This window comes from Microtus oregoni, unplaced genomic scaffold (assembly GCF_018167655.1).
Source record: "Microtus oregoni isolate MIOR12 unplaced genomic scaffold, Mior012 000006F_ref0000085, whole genome shotgun sequence".
Classification (NCBI taxonomy): domain Eukaryota; kingdom Metazoa; phylum Chordata; class Mammalia; order Rodentia; family Cricetidae; genus Microtus; species Microtus oregoni.
In genome coordinates, this window is record NW_024543065.1 from 60,045,163 (window position 1) to 60,061,525 (window position 16,363).

The 16,363-nt window shown below is 52.0% G+C and overlaps 1 protein-coding gene across 2 annotated transcripts in view; it reads right to left on the bottom strand.

The window, feature by feature from the left end:
• The window catches only part of Chst8 (carbohydrate sulfotransferase 8), a 138,997-nt gene extending 122,896 nt beyond the window's left edge, over positions 1–16,101 (bottom strand). Inside the window, exon 1 of one of the 2 annotated variants that reach the window (XM_041653986.1) lies at positions 15,661–16,101. The gene's annotated coding sequence lies outside the window, so the exon portion shown is untranslated. Of the gene's footprint in view, positions 1–13,124; positions 13,172–15,660 lie in introns of those variants that run through there. The other variant, XM_041653987.1, reaches the window with a different exon arrangement.
• Between the last annotated feature and the right edge of the window lie 262 nt (positions 16,102–16,363).

The following is a 16,363-nucleotide window of genomic DNA, read 5'->3' on the forward strand; positions in this document are numbered from 1 at the left end:
ACTTTATTGCCCATCATCTATTTTAGCTACTTTCCTGTTGCTATGATACAATGCCACGACCAAAAGCAACTTAGAGAAGAAAGGGTTTGCTTTGGCTTATGATTCCAGAGGGATGAGAGTCCGTTGTGGCGGGGCATCGTGGCTGAATCCACAGGCATAGCAGCAGAAGCAGGAAGCTGAGCAAACCAACTGGAAGTAGGTGAGGCTTTCTACTCTCAAATCCTGCCTCCCTGGTGGACTTCCTCCCTTACCCTTCCCAAACGGCACCACCAACTGAGGACCAAGGGTTCAAACGCCCAACACTATAGGAGGCATTTCTCATTCAAACCACCGCTACTCATTCAAACACACTACTTGTGTGTGTGGGGGGGGTGTGTGAGCGCGCGCGTGCGTGTGTGTGTGTGTACACACGTGTGCACATGCATATTTGGGGGCTCATACATGTGGGTATGTGTGTAGTGACCTAAACTTAGCATCCAGTGTCTTCCTCAATCACTCTTTCCCTTACCTTATATACTGATGCAATCTCTCACGGAACCCAGGGCTCACAGATGGGGGCCAGTCTAGTTATCCAGCTTACCCCATGAATCTTCTGTCTCTACCTCATGAGTGCTGGGATCACAGGCGGCCACTGTGTGAGTCTGGGTTTTACGTGGGTTCTGGACTCTGAATTCCAGTCCTCACATTGACAGAGGAGGTGTTTTATCCACTGTGACATTTCCCGATCTCTCCACCTTATTTTTTGAGCCAAGGTCTCTGGCTTAACCGAGAGACCACCAAGTCAGTTAGACTGGCTCCCCAGCAAGTCCCTTTGGCCTACCTGTTTCCCATCCCCTACTGACAGTGGGGTCATAGGTCAGCTTTTACCTAGATGCTAGGATTTGAACTCAGGTCCTTAGGCCTGAACAAAAACTTGACCCATTGAGCCATCTCCCAGGACTCCTGGAGTATAGACTTAGGGGCTATATCTTGCCCTGACCCCTTCCTGTATTCTCCCTGCCCCACTTCTGCTCCATGAAGCATCCTCACTACTGGGATGGTGTTCTGTCTAACTCATTGGGTCAGGTGAGCATGGACTGCATCCTGAGACAAACATTTTCCCTCTCTGTCCATGTCAGGTGACTCATCATGGTGACACCACAGTCACTGACAGGTCCTTGGGGATGCTGACCTCAGCCAAGGAGGACTAGGGAAAGAGAAACCCCAACATGCCCAGGGTGAAGGTTGGGTTCCCTGGAAACTTTGAGATATAGCTCAAAGACCGTTGAGGGCCTTGAGGAGAGGGCTCCAGACAGAAGAGAGCCGATTCAAGACTTTACGACTGGTGGCTGGAAGGGTCGTCTCAATGGAGAGCATCTGCCTTCAAAGCCAGTCACTGCATATAGGTGAGGCTTTGACCCAAGGCCCAGGACAATTCTCCCTACGGATGCCATTGGGAACCTCACTAGCAGCTATTCCCAGCAGCCCCTGGTACCTAATGACCTAAACAGAATATAAGATGGTCCCAACCACTGGATGGGCAGGGAATTCCGTAGGGAACCGAGAGAGGGCCACCCCTCTGGGAGGAGGACAGAGGTGGCTTCCTAGGCGAGGCCATGTAGGATGGGCTATGGAGGACTGCACTGGAAACCCAGTCACATCCCAGCATTTATTTGAAACAGAACATTAATTCTGACTGTCATTAGAGTCCATTTCAATTTTGTAATAACATAAAAAGTTAAGAGTCTAATTTATTCATACAAATCTTGTTAGCATCCAATTTCCACATAATATAACATATCTCTTAAAAAGCTGACAAAGCAGGAGGAATTAAAAACAGTTTTAGAAAAGATATTCAAGGGGTTCTCGCACTGCCTTGGAGGCAAAGGTGAAGAGGGAGACAGTGGTCAGAGCAGTTTGGAGAAAGCTAGATGCTTGGAGACCAGAGGAGCGGACTAATTCCTTATATACCCCAGACTGCCCCCTCCTGCTGCCTCCACGTAGTCCCCATGCTGTGCCGTGTGTGTGCGCGCCAGGACACCACCCATGCACACCTCAGGCAGGCCCCCAGCACTCCCCCCAGCAAGCGGATCCTGGGGAGCCTGTAACTCCTCTTAATTACACGGTTGCAGTGTTTGCATTAGATAGCTGTCGCCCTGTAATTTACCCATACACGGGTTTTAATTGTACATTAATCTTTCTTACACGCCACTCCCATGCTAGATTCTGTACTGGCAGCAGTCCGGGGTCACTTTGTTTATTCCTCAACCAAAAATAGCCGCTGAGTGTACTTGCCCACCGCCCCTCCCCCGCGGCTTGCTCTTCCAGGATTACCTGCGGGCTGCTGGGGCTAGGAGAGAGACTCCTGTCACCTGCAAGCCACCTTTTGGCGCCACATTTGACTGTTTCACAGCTGACATCAATTTTAGCAGAAAGGTCAGCAGCCACAAACAATCTTCCCATCACCAGCCACAAGCTTTCGGGAGTGTCTTGTTATCCTTCCTCTGAACTCCCACAGGATGGGTGGGCCTGGGAGGGCTCACTTAGGTGTGGGGTGGCAAGCACCCCCCTAGTACCGTGTCATGTGTCCCCCGTTGTGCGCCTCCCCCCCAGCTCCCTACCCCTCGTGAACCTAAGAAATCTAGCAGCACAGAGGTTCCAAGGTCACTCGGAGAACCAGGAAGGAGAAGTATAAATTACAAAGCCCTGGACGGCTGCCAGGGCCCCAGGAAGCTACATTTAGCGTGTCATTCTCCCAGCGGCAGGATGAAGCCTTAACTCTCTTCCCGAGGAATTTGAATGGAATTTGTTACAGGGATGTTGTGATTGAAATATCACCAATTGGCTTTTCACGACAACTCAGCAATAGATTGCAATGGCGATGGGGAACTCTCTCTCTCTCTCTCTCTCTCTCTCTCTCTCGTGTGTGTATGTGTGTGTGTTAGCGTGCTTGTGTGTGTGTATGCACGTGCATGCGTGCATGCGTGTGTATGCACACATGCTGTGTGTGTGCGTACGTGTGTGTGTGGTGTGTAGAAAGAGGGGGGATGTTGTTGTGTTCTCAGGCTCACCAAGGTGGCAATGAGAGCGTCCCATACAATATTTATGAAACCCAGATGAAGTCCTATGCCCACAATGAGCTGATGCCATAACACAGATTTCAAAAAGACACCCTGACATTTGCCCAAGATCAGATTTTCCCTGCCAGAGGCCCAGGAGGCTTTGCGCTGACGGAGGTCTGTATGTTGTCCATCCTCCAGCAATCTTCATTTAAGCGAAGGGCAGTTAGCACTGGGGCCAGCAGACACTCCTGAAGGTGTGTGTGGGATGAGGGAAGAAAGATTAAGTGTCCACGGCCACATATTTGTGGGAAATCTTAGCAGTGGTTTTTACCGGTAAAACATGGGTCTGTTCTGTTTTGTTTTGTTGGTCAATTGAGATTTTTGGTAAGACAGGTCTCTCCACATATCTTTGACTGGTCTGGAACTTGCGATGTAGACCAGGCTGGCCCAAACATTCACAGAGATCCACCTACCTGTCTCTGGAGTCGGATATTAAAGAACGGCAGTTTTGATCATTTTTACTGTTGAAGACTTTTCTGGTGTGATGTGCAGAACTCCAGAGAGCTTCTGTGGTGAGGCTCAAGCAGTTGCAAAGAGAGGGGTGCAACCATAATCTATCACAGGGAAGCCCAGCAAATAAAAATAAAAGCAAAAATGTATGTCCTTGGGGCCAAAGGTTTATTTCAGGTGCAGCCTCTGCGCTGTCTCTCTCTCTCTCTCTCTCTCTCTCTCTCTCTCTCTCTCCCTCCCTCCCTTTCTTTTCTTCAATTAAAAAAAAAAAACAGTGTCTCACAAGGTAGCCCAGGCTAGCATCAGACTAGCAATCCTCCTGCCTCAGCATATCAAATGCGAGGATTTCAGGCTTGTGCCACCACACCTGGTAACCTTTGACTTCTTCCAGGGAACCTTTGGAGATAGGGAGCTGTTTAAGCAGGGGACATTTCAGCCCCCTGAGAGGGGCCGCGCTGAGGGCCCTGAGCGTATGCGTGGTCATGGGTGGTTATGCGCAGGACTGTTTCCAAAGCCATCCTTCAGAACCTCGGACTCCCTCTCCCCTGGAATTTGTCATGTGTCTGGAGGTGACTTTTGGAGACAAAGGCTCCCGGCACACACATACCAGAATCTGGAGTGGGGAGACATGAAATACTGAATGAAGTATGAGGCTCAAGTCCCCAGGTTGTTTACGAGTCCAAAGCAGGGTCGATTTAGGTGGTTTTTGATAAACACTTCATACTCTACATCCTAAGAGAGGCAGAATACTTGTCAAGCACACATCTTTATGAGCTGTCCGCCTATAAAACTCGCACGGAAAGTCCGTGCTTAATGCTGGTCTGGCAGTAAATTGGCGCGTCGCACGGGTCGGCAGAATCAAATTAGCATCGACCCGTAAAAATGTTACTGAATGATTCCTCAAATCTGCCAAGTCTTCAAATCAATTTTGCAAAAAACGTCAGGCTTTTTTTTAAACATTGATAAACCTTTCATATTAGTTATCACAAAGACCGTAAACCTCCCTAATCTGCCATCGTACCAGAGGGGGAAAAAAAGGTGTTGTTTTCGCAAACCACTTTCAGCTCTTTCATCTTCACACACCCGCCTACACATCACACAAACAATGTGTGTGTCACGGAGTCATTTGTTGTCCTATTTTAAAGTGACTTGTATTTGGTTCACATAGACCATGTGTCCTGTGATCCCAAACCTTGGAGGTAAGCAGTTTCAAGCTGGCTTCTTCCAGAAAGCCGTCTAGAATCCTCTATTTAATCTAATGCATTTGCGTCTCTTGGGCACCCAGTGTCTTTGCCCTGTGAGCTTCTCATTGCTGATACTGGGGATACAGGGGTTGCTCACACTGATTCATTGGGGAGGTGTGGGCCCTCTATCTTTAGGGTCAGTCCAGCTGCCCCAGTTAGAATCTTTTACCCACTCTGTCAAACCTTAGACACCCCATCACTCTGTGCTTGTCACACCCCAGTTGAAGGTGGGTCCACTCCCTTCCCAAAGGATAACAGGAACATAAAGAACGGCTCATTCATTCCAAGGACTCTGACTGGGGTTCTCATTGTCCAACCACATAGCTTTCCACAGACTTCTGTTTGATTGGAAGGAAATGGACCAGACGCAGCCAAAGGCAGAAGGTATTGTTATGGTCAAGCGATGGCAGGATCCGTTGAGATGGTTTTATTAGTTCTGCTTCCACTCTGATGGAAAGCAGGACAGCTACAGAAAGCTAGCGTTAAAAGCCAAGGAGCCTATGACACACAAAAGAAACAGTGCTTTTGATGGGGCAGGGGGACTTCCAGATGCCTGCAAAGGGATCCAACAGCAGGGACACCCATGGAAGATGGAGAGGAAGGCACCTAAGGAATGGAACCTAACACATGCTAGACAAGTGCTCTACCACTGAGTCCCTCACTGCTAGATTCTAGGCAAGGGAAATTACCTCCTGCCTCTACCACTGGGCTATATTCCCAGACCTTCCCCAAGCTGGCGTTGAACTCACTCTGTAGCCCAAGTAGGATATGAATTTGTGATCCTCCTGCCTCAGCTTCTGGAATGGCTGGGATTACAGAACCATACACCAGGCTCAGCTAAGGAATGATGCTCTTTAACGGCGGGTGCTTTTAGCCCTGGGTAAGCATGTCTGCTGCTCCCTCATAGCTGCGTGTCTGCCGCTCCACCATAGCTGCATGTCTGCTGCTCCACCATAGCTGCATGTCTGTTGTTCCACCATAGCTGCGTGTCTGCTGCTCCACCATAGCTGCATGTCTGTTGCTCCACCATAGCTGCGTGTTTGCCGCTCCACCATAGCTGCATGTCTGCCGCTCCACCATAGCTGCATGTCTGTTGCTCCACCATAGCTGCGTGTCTGATGCTCCACCATAGCTGCATGTCTGCCGCTCCGTCATAGCTGACTTTGGAGAAGCAAGGCCACTAGAGGGAACAGATTCCCAGTACAGAATGGCCTTTAGGGACTGAGAACCCAACTTCTAGAGCCCTTACCAGGGCAGCTCAGTATACTGACAAAGCCCTGTTGGGTCACGTAGGTGGAAGGGGCTAAGAGGACCAATGAGCTGCTCTTTATCACGTGGGCTTTCAATCATTGGACTTTCACAGTGCCTTGCTTTGTACTTGGATAGTCTTGGACACTGAGACAGCAGTGAATGTGATTTCCACAGGGCAGACTCAAAGTTCATAGTGACAGCTGCGGTTCCCACCCTCACACGGAAGTGCCAGACTACTCCATCTCCTGCCTTCTCCTTACCCCGGAAAGGAACTATACACACCTATAGAGACATTTCAGAATCCTGTCATCTGGGGGTGGAAGTGAATTTTAAGATATTGAAGAATGTTTTCAGGTTCAAAATATCCTGAGCAGAAAAGAAACTCTATTAGTCATCTGAGAAATCAAATTAAAAGCACAGTGTAATAGCTCTACAGAGTCACAGGATGGCTAAAATGACAAAAGCCAACCACACAGAGTTGGAAAGAACGTGGAATGACGAGAACCCTTACACATAACTGTTGAGGAGACCAAGGCGGTGCAATCCCACCCCCACCCCAACACACACACATGCATACATCCATATACGCACACAGGATCTCGATAGGAAGCTTGGGCTGGTCTTGAGTTCGGCTTCCCACATATGGGAATTACAGGTGGACACCTCCGTGCATAAATCTGTTTGCAGCTCCCATAAAAGTTACGTCCCCCTAACCTAGAGACTCTAAGTTCTTGCTTCTCAGAAATGTTCATATGAACCCAAGAAACACATGCAGAAACATACACAACATGGTTTGTCATGGTCAAAACCTCGGAGCAACCTAAATGTCAACCCACAGGAGGATGGGTAAATAGGTTAGAGTGTGCACACAAGGGAAGGGTACCAGTCAGCTCCTTGTTGCCATAGCGAAACAGATGAGGCAACTGCTTTGTAAAAAGAAAAAGGGGGTTTAGCTCATGGGCCTAGAGTTTCCAGTACATGATTAGGAGGTCACAAATGCTTTGGGGTTCTGATGACAGTGCCAAATGACAACGATGGGGCACCTCATGAAGTCAAGAAGCAACAAGAAAAAAGAAAGACCATTGTATGATGCCATAATCCCCTTTCAGGCACACACTGAATGATGACCTAAAGATCTCCCAAAATACCGCACCTCTTAACAGTTTGCAATACTTCCCAATTAGTACCACCTTAGGGACAAAGCCTTCCAAACATGGGCTTCTGGTGGACACGCATGCAAACTGCATGGGAGCCCTGGAGAATAATCAGAACAGAAAACCAACAGTGACACACAGGGCAGATGCATCCCTCAAACACGATGCTGACCCAGTGATGCGGGCACGTAGGCTGTAATTCCGTATCTCTCAGGTTCAAGAGCAAGGAAAACAAACCTATGGCATTAGTTACATGAAGGGGGAGGGGGGATGGCTGGAACAGGAAAAGGGATCTCTGGGGGGTGTGTGTTAGCCGTATTCTGATGCCTGCTCTGGTGCTGGGAAACACGGGCCTGAGCGGCTCTCAGACAGTCGCTACATGGCTCACACACACCCCACTCACTTTTGTGTATGCTTTGCTGTAAGTGGAATAAAAGCTTTACAAGTGCACTTGTGAAGCATATCACTATATTATACTTTATCATCGGGAAACCGTTTTCAGAGGATTTGGGCATGGGGAGAACTGGGCAGTTGAGAGTGCTGGCTGCTCGTGCAGAAGACCCAGATTCAGTTCCGAGCACCCACACAGGCAGCTCACAACTGCCTGCAACAACAGCTCCAAGGAATCCCATGCCCTTTTAGTTTCCTTGGGCATCTGCACACACATTAGGGACACTTCACACACACACACACACACACACACACACACACACACACATCCTTTCAAACAAAGACTTGAGGTGGCCTTGGCAGAGGAGCCGCTTGCCCCGCCCCAAACCTCACTTTGTCAGTTTAGATCCCTGACCAACTGTTAAGCTAAGAGACCAAAGGAAAGACAGTAACAACAGCAGCTGTAGACTCACCTCGAGGAGGCGCGGGCTCTCATTATTCCCATTTTATAGATGAAGAAACCAAGTCCCAAGCCCACACAATGACTAAGGGGCAAAGCTAAGTTGAACCAGTTTGACTCTGTGCACCAGCTTCAGTTACAACCTGGAGGTGGCCCCCTGGGGCGGAGTGAGGGGTGTATGTGGTCGCCATGGTTGTCTGTTGACATTTTAATTAATGGAAAAGAAGATGGAGACGAGCTAAATGACAGGCAGAGTGCGCTTTCACAGGATGAACGGTCGTGAAATTAGATTTGCTGATGAAGCCAAACCTCATGAGACCCCAAATCTCAGCAGAAAACAGCGAGTCGGACCCAAGCAGAGGAAACTCAATTTACTACGCACACCAAGGCAGTAATCCACACGAAATGACTTTCCAGAGATGAAGACATGTGAGTGGCTGCCATGAAGGATGGCAGAGGTGGCACTGACCACGGACAGCCAGCAGCCTCTGCTGAAAGGACGTACGGACATGGGAAGGCCATGGGAACTGTCGCTAGGGAACGGGACCCACATTGGACACAGGTATTTGTTGGAGGCAAGGTAGGGAGGTATCCTTATGAAGGAGAGAGCCACCTAGGAGTGGGCAGGTGTTCCCAGAGAAACCCAGAACACTGGCCCTAGCAAGCCTGAGGCCGGCCATGTGCCCCACTGCCTTAACAGTATAGCAGTCCGCCTGGATCTCATGTTGACCTCAACCAGAGTAGCCAGTGCTCTGAACACTGACTCAAACAGCGGTACAGACAGACTTCACTGCGAGCTGGGTTTCACCACTGTAAAACAGGCAGTGTACCATAACGGAAGCTCAACCGGGTAGACAGAGCACCTGCCAAGCATCCTGGCTCAACCCGTGTGAAAGACTACCTGCCTCACCTGCTGGTTTCCAACAGTGTAGACAGACGCCGGCGCTGCACACTGGGTTTAACCACCTGAGCCCTGGAAGACAAAGGCTGCTGACAAGTCAGGCTGGGGCCTGAAGGGATGCCTGGGCCTGGGCAGAGCCTAGTCACCAAGAAAGCTGTCTGAGCTCTCTGAGCTGTGTTCAAAGGCCCTGGAGAGTGGGGCAGACACAGACTAAATGGTGGGTTCCAGTGCTAACTTCCAAGATTCAACCAGCGTACGCCTCCCACATGTACTACACGCCAGCTCCACAGGACAGACAGACTGCACTAAACCCTAATTCAAGGAGCGTCAAGAGACTGCCTGCATTAGGCACTGGCTCAGCTGGTGTAGACATACTATGTCACACGACTCCACCAGTATAGACAGACTGAAAGTTTAGGTCCCCAGGCCTGCCAGTCAGCAGAGCCGCGCGTGCCTCCTCCAGACCAAACTCTTCATGGCTGACACAGCGGGAAAGAACAACATTCGTACAAGCTCTGTGGCCCTGTGGCTTGAGTAGGTTAGCCCAGGTTCCCCCAAGGCTAGGTATGGGGACCTTGGAGGCTGAGATGCTCCCATCAGACACTGCCTCCTTCCCTTACCCCACCCTGCCCACCAACAAGGCTAGAGGAGGGTCTCAGTGTTCACAAGACTGGGCAGATGAATCTTGTCCAGACAGATGAGTCAGCCCCCCGAAAAGAGATGGCTTCCAAGATGGGTATGACTTGTCTGTTAAGCATGAGTCAGCCTGAGCCTAGGGTATAGAATGCTGGCAGAGGGGCATTGCTGTATCGCCTCCCCATGGGTGGGCATGCCCAATGACCCACCGATAGCTAGCAGTCACAGCAGAAGAGGGCCGGGCCAGCCTGAACAGAAAGCCTTGAGCAAGCGGCAGACAGCCACAGGGGACTCCACCGGAGAGCGGAGAGCACAGGGAGAACAGCCTACCCTCAGGCAAAGAGCCTCAGATAGGCCCAGGGTCACAAAGCAGAAAACCGTACCACCTAAAACTTCTCCTTCCCTGCCTTTGCTCTCATCCCCAAGTCTGACCCAGCTGGGAAGCAGCTGGCTCTGGCCCAGGCACAGTGAGGACAAGGTGACAGCGACCTGGGCTGTTGCCTGCAGCTCGGCAGCCACTCAGCTCAGGGCCTGCAGCCAGCAGCATGGGCACACACCAGGAAGTCGGGTGACTCACAGGCCTGCTTTCCCCCACCCCAGCTCTGGAAGACGAAGGAGCCTGGGGGAAAGGGACGCTCTCTGTATGGAAGCCAGGGCCCTGAGCCACAGACAGCCTGGGAAGATGTAGACTTCAGAGGGAGTAGGGGAGCTCTCAACTCCGGGCAGTGCCCCTCAAAGGCACAGTAGGAGGGAGGGAACGGAGGGACGCGCGAAGGAGTTCTTTCTGAGCAGATGCCAGCCAACTGCCAGGGTAGATTCACTACATGGCAAGTGAAGAAACTATGGGGGGGGGGGGGAGACCAGGAAGCTAAATAAATACAGCACAACAGGAGTAGCAGGCAACCAGCTCCAGAGGAAGATGGGCAGCAGAGCCCTGCAAGGGGCCAGCGGACGAGCAGGTGGCTATGCCTTGCTCCACTCCCCTGGGGGAAGGCGGGTCCTGGGTGAGGCTAGTTCAAAGAGGTGTCCACTGTGTTCATTAGCTTTGCTTTGCTTTGGTTTTTTGGAGGCATCTGGAAAGAGGGAACCTTAATTAAGAGGATGCCTTCATCAGATTGGCCCGTGGGCTTGTTTTTTAAGGGCATTCTCTTGATTAATGATTGATGAGGGGCTGGAGAGATGGCTCAGTGGTTAAGAGCACTGCCTGCTCTCCCAGAGTACCTGGGTTCAAGTCTCAGCAACTTGATATAGATGGTGGCTCACAACCATCTATCATGGGAACAGATGCCCTCTTCTGTCATGCTGGCATACATGCAGATAGAGCACTCATATGCATAAATAAATATGTAAGGTTGTTGTGGAAGAGTCCAGCTCACTGTGGGTGGGGCCACCCTGTGCAGAAGTAGCTGACCTTGAGACAAGAGGGCGAGTCAGTAAGTAGGGGTCTTCATTTCAGTTCCTGCCTGCAGATTCCTGCTTGAGTTCCTGTCCGGACTTCCCCCCCTAACGAACTGTGCTGTGAAGGTGTAAGACAAACCCTGTCCTCTCCACGTGACTTGGTGCTTTCTCACAGCAGCAGACAAGTTTGGTGCAGCGGAGATGGGCTGGGGAGTACTACAGAGACTTGGCTGCACGGCCAGCCATTGAACCACTTAGTCTTGGAACTGACAGGAGCTCAGGACTCCAGGAGGACCTCTATCTCAAGGAACCACGAGTTCTCACCAGTGTCCCACAAGCCTCATCTCAACTACCTCACCATGTCCCCTCCCAAACCAGTTCCTTTGGAACTGTGGTTCTGAATTTTATTGTCTCTGCAGCTCCCTTCTCATGGGTCTCCCTACCCCACAGCAGCTAGCTGAATAAGCACCTGGTCTCGAATGCAGCCGCCTCTAGCCCTCTCTTGCATCTGTCAGCAGCACACAAACGTGGTCCATTCCTTCCTGAGGCCACCCTTCCCCCCCAATCACCTGTTACGTACCAGCCACTCCTTTAGATATTAGCTGAGAATCATCTCAGTTCTCCCACCCCAGGCCCTAAGTCTAAGCCACCATGAACTCAGGACCTCTGGAAAAGCAGCCAGTGCTCTTAACTTCTGAGCCATCTTTCCAGCCCCCCCCCCCCCCCGAGTCTAAGTCAGCTCGGTAGCTTGCTTGTTGGGCTCCTAACAACCTAACTATTCTTGTTGGGGTCACAACCTAGCACTTGCTTGGCACACATGGGTCCAAACATCCCCTCCGTACCTTTCTCAAGCCTAGACCGCCATGGGCATTGGTTATTTCTAATAATGCCTTTGCCTAGCATATAATGGTGCAATGGATGGATGAGTGACAGCCGTCTCTGTCCCGCAAGGGCAGGGACTGCACCGCCTTTGCTCACCTTGGATCCAGGGTCTGACACAGCAACAGACATCAAATACACATACTCAATAAACACTCACTGATGGCAGAATGAAGGAGAGTGACGGGAGGGCTGGCCCTGGGAGTGTGACACGGGAGTCATTCGACTCCAAGTTTCAACGCTGACAATCATAGTTTAGTCCAAATAAATGTCACTCACCAAAGCCAGCTGGGTTTGACAGGAAAAGGATACCATACCCTCACTCTCACCAGACGTCCCCCCACCAAAGCCACAGTGCCCCAGAGGTAGGGTCTTCCCGGTGGGAAATGAGGATGCAAATCCCAGCCTGCCAACCTGGGGAGGCAGCTACACCTGACATCCCCAGCCTTAGATTTGGGTACTCTGAGAACAGGATCTGGGTTGCCACTGGCTGTTGGCCCACGGGGACACAGCCTTCCCGGCTTCTTCCAGAGGGCATTAACCACTCCTCTGATTCCCTAACCACCCACGATCAAGTCCCGGCGAGCCTGTCTGCAACAGCAGATGACAAATGACAGGTAGTTTTCCAGAGGGTAGAAGTCACAGTTTCTTTACACTAGCGATGTGTCAGTCACATCCTCTGCCACAGTGATTTACTGACCGGAGGGTCACTTATCCTTAAGCCAATAAGAAGTGAGCCCACGGCTCCCTATCCTCTGCACCTGAGCTCAGGAAGCTGTCCCCAGGTCACCGGAGCCAGTGAGTCTTCTCTCTTTGGGGGCCGCTTTTTCTGGGGAGGGAAGGACTTAGCTGTTCTGAAGTCAGACAAATCTAGCGAGGGACTCCAAGGACAAAGCACCCAGGAGCCTCTGGTCACTAGAGGGTCACACGAAGGCTACCCACCTCCAGCAAGCGTCCTGCTGCTGACACTGACCCCACATACGCACGCACGCAGCGTCTTTACTCATCTAGTTTATTTTTGGCTGTCCCTCTGCAGTGCCGTCTTGACCTCCCCAGGCCAGCATTATATAAACCTCCTTTTAGAAGACTCATTACCTTCTGATTAACATAGGGGCTTGGCAATTGTCTACTGTAATTTGTTCCATTGCAGCTGTTGTACATGGACAAATTGGAGTGGTGGGGACCTGGGTGTGCTAAAACGGGGGGTCAGACTCCAGGTCGGTGCAGGCAAGAGGAGGGCAAGTGAGCAGGTGATCATACCTTCTCCGTCTGTCCCCCTCAGCACTCCAGGGGCCCCAGCAGCTTTCTCTGATTCCACACACCAGCCAAGCAGTCATCCCAGCTCTGAGCACCAACCTCTCCTCCATCAGCAGAGCCACAAAAAGCAGCGGCTAGCACGAACTCCGAGCAAAGTGCAGGGAAGCAGCCAGCACCATATTTCCAATCAGAGAAATCTGACTTTCCCCGTTGTAAATGAATGAAGGATAAATTCTGAGATGGGCCTGCCAAGCATACTTGCCCAACAACCATGGTGGGGGAGGGCGGGGGGTAGTTAACTGAACTTTCCCAGGCTTATTAGCTTACATAAACAGAGATTTGAATAAATGTTTAAAAAATCAAATTCCCTTGATACGCTGTAATCAGTAAATGTTCATTACGGAAACACAGCAAATATGCATAAAATTTCCCAAGTGATATTCCAGCTACAAGACGGAAAAGGCATCTCCAACAGCAGGCTGAGTTACACAGCGTCCTCCGTCGAACAAGCCAGCTCTCCTTTCCCGGCTGGAGCCAGAGAAAAATAGATTTCATTTTGCCCACTCAGGGAATTTATAAATGAGTACACCCCCCTCCCCGGCTGATTGATGTTTCTCTATAAATAATTAATCCTTGACCTTGCTTTGAGACAGCTTTGACTTTTTAAATTTGGGGTCTTTAAAAAAAAACAAGAAAAGCAAAAAATCAATATCCCAGGAACATAATTCACTCCCACAAAGTTGGATTCCGGGTAAATGAATAAATAAGTTGGCCATTCATGTATCCCATGGTGACTCTACCAAATGATGGGAGGGGGTCAGGCTTTGAGGTTTTCTGTGTTCAAACGCTAAGGGATTATTGATCACCCCCATTTTGACTCAGTCTTTTCGGGGCTGAATAACAAGGAACATGGTTCCACTCTCAAGAGGCCCTGGACCCTGTCTGCCTGCAAGAGGTGGGGTGGTTTGATTAAAAGAAAAGGTCCTGTAGGGTATAATGGCCCACACTGGTAATCCCCGCACTCAGCAGGTTGAAGCCATGAGTTCCAAACCAGCTTGGGCTACACGGTGAGACCCTGCCTAAAAAAAAAGAGAGAGAGGGACTTCTAAGAGAACCACCGTTCCTCCCTCATTGACTTTACAACAGTGCTTCAGGGTCAGGAGACACTGTGGTGATGGGAAATTTATTAAAAAGAGTTCTGCGTGTGAAAGGTTGCACTAGGGCGGAACTTAAGACAAGGCCCCCTCTCCACCAGTAAAAGGTCAGTGTGAACCTTCAAAAAAGTGACTTGGTGGAGGAAGTTCAGGCCTGTGATTGTGGAGGGAGGTAGGGGAAAGAGTTAGTGTGCCTTTACCCTTTCCTCCTACCACCTGGAGCTATGTCCTTGCCCACCAACCGAGTCTCCCACTTGGCCTGCAGCCTGGCTACTCCGTAGAAACAGAGAGCCCCAGAAGCCTATTCCCCTTATAGCCAATCACGCTTAGGGTCCTGGTGGGAGGCGGCTCAGAGACGCTACAAGGGTGATGCCGAGTCGCTGAAATGGCTGCCGGACAGTGTTCCAAGATTGGACCTGTATGCCTGTAGCCCAGGACTCAGTCCCCCGACTGTTCCAGCTCCAGGCGAGGGCCGCAGGGCACGGAGACAAAATGTACAAGTAAAGTTAGGGTTTGGAGTCCTGCGCGGGAAATAGAGAGAGGTCACTGCATGCCCAAGCGCCACCTCTGGCCCTGCCCAAACCCGGGAACGCACCTTCGCCTGGTCAGGCCGGCCTTCCGCGAAGCCAGAGCTGCAGTTGGCAAAGCAGCCCTACTCAGCAGCCGGAGTTGCTGCCACCGCTAGACTGGGCTCAGTCCCGCCACAAAGAGGATCATCTCACCCCCTGCTACCCCCATCCGCCGTAGGCTCCAACTCCCGCACTCCGGGACACACGCATGCACACACCTCCCTGCGATCACTGACGCATGCACATTAGCCCGAAGCACAAAACAGGCCGGGGCCCTAGAGAGTTGCGAGGAGGAGACGCGCAATGGAGTGCTCAGATACCTTACGCCTCCCGGTGGGAAGCCAAGGTCGCCAACAACTTCCCCTTTCGCTGCCAGCCCCAACTGATCCCTAAGTCCCAGCTCCAAGCCCACGTCAAAGCCTCAGCGCCCTGGATGCCCCAGCCCGACCCTGGGGCGCTCGCCGCTCAGAGCCCAAAGCTGCCTCCAAGCACCCAGCATCCAGGTCTAGGAGCAGGAAAGAAGGGTCCTCGGGGCGAGCCCTAAGAAAGAGAAAGGCAGTTCCCAGGCGCGGAGAAAACCAAGGATCGAAAGTCTAATTAAAGTTCCCGCTCATGGGGGCTGGTCCCCAAAGTACAGCCAGACCCAAGCACCGCACGCCCCACTAGCACCTGCAGCTTGAGATTCCGATCCATGTCGAGCGTCGAGATTTGCGCTCAGGGCGGTCCCGGGTTCATTCAAGGGTTCCCGAGGGCATCCTTTAGGGTAAGCAGCCGGCAGAAGGAGAAAACAGGATGATGTGGGGCGCAGGCACTTACCTGGCGCGGCCGGTGCTTTCCAGGCCACGGGTTTCGCCTGTCCTGCGAGGTTTTTGACGGCAGGGAGAATCCTCCTCTCGGCGCTTGGGAAGCAAGGAGGATCTCCGCCCGGGTCGGGCTGCGTCTCTTTCTTCTTGTAGTCCTAGGTGCCGGGAGTGGGCGATTGGCGTAGAGTCGGCGGCCGGAGCGCGCGGGAGAGGTTGCGGCGGCGTGCTCCTATTGGGTCCCCCGCACTGGTTGCGTCCCCTGTCTCTGCCACCGCCCGGTCCTGTCTCCTCCTCACGGTGCCACCAGACCCTGCTCCAGAGCCAGCACCAGGAAGGCTCCCAGCGAAGTGCGAGCGAAGCCTCCGGCGAGGCTGGAAATAGCGCCGCGCCCGCCCGGCGCCCCGCCCCCAGTTCGGGCCCCGCCCCACGGTGGAAAGCGGCTACCGCGGTGGCGGGGCAAAGAAGGGGGAAATTTTATCCCGGATCTCTCAATCCTCCCGGGAGCTCACGGGCGCCACACCCACGCTCGCTCTGCGGCTCCCGCGGCCCCAGTGGCCGCGCGCTCCGAAGGAGATGCCGCTGGGCGCGGTCGGGCGGCTGCGGGGGGTGGGGTGGTATTGGAGCGGGCAGCGCCGGGCTCGGGGATCCCCATTGCTGGACTCTAGTCTGCCGCTTGGCTCCACTCCGCAGCTTCTTAGCTGCCACTGCCCCGGTGG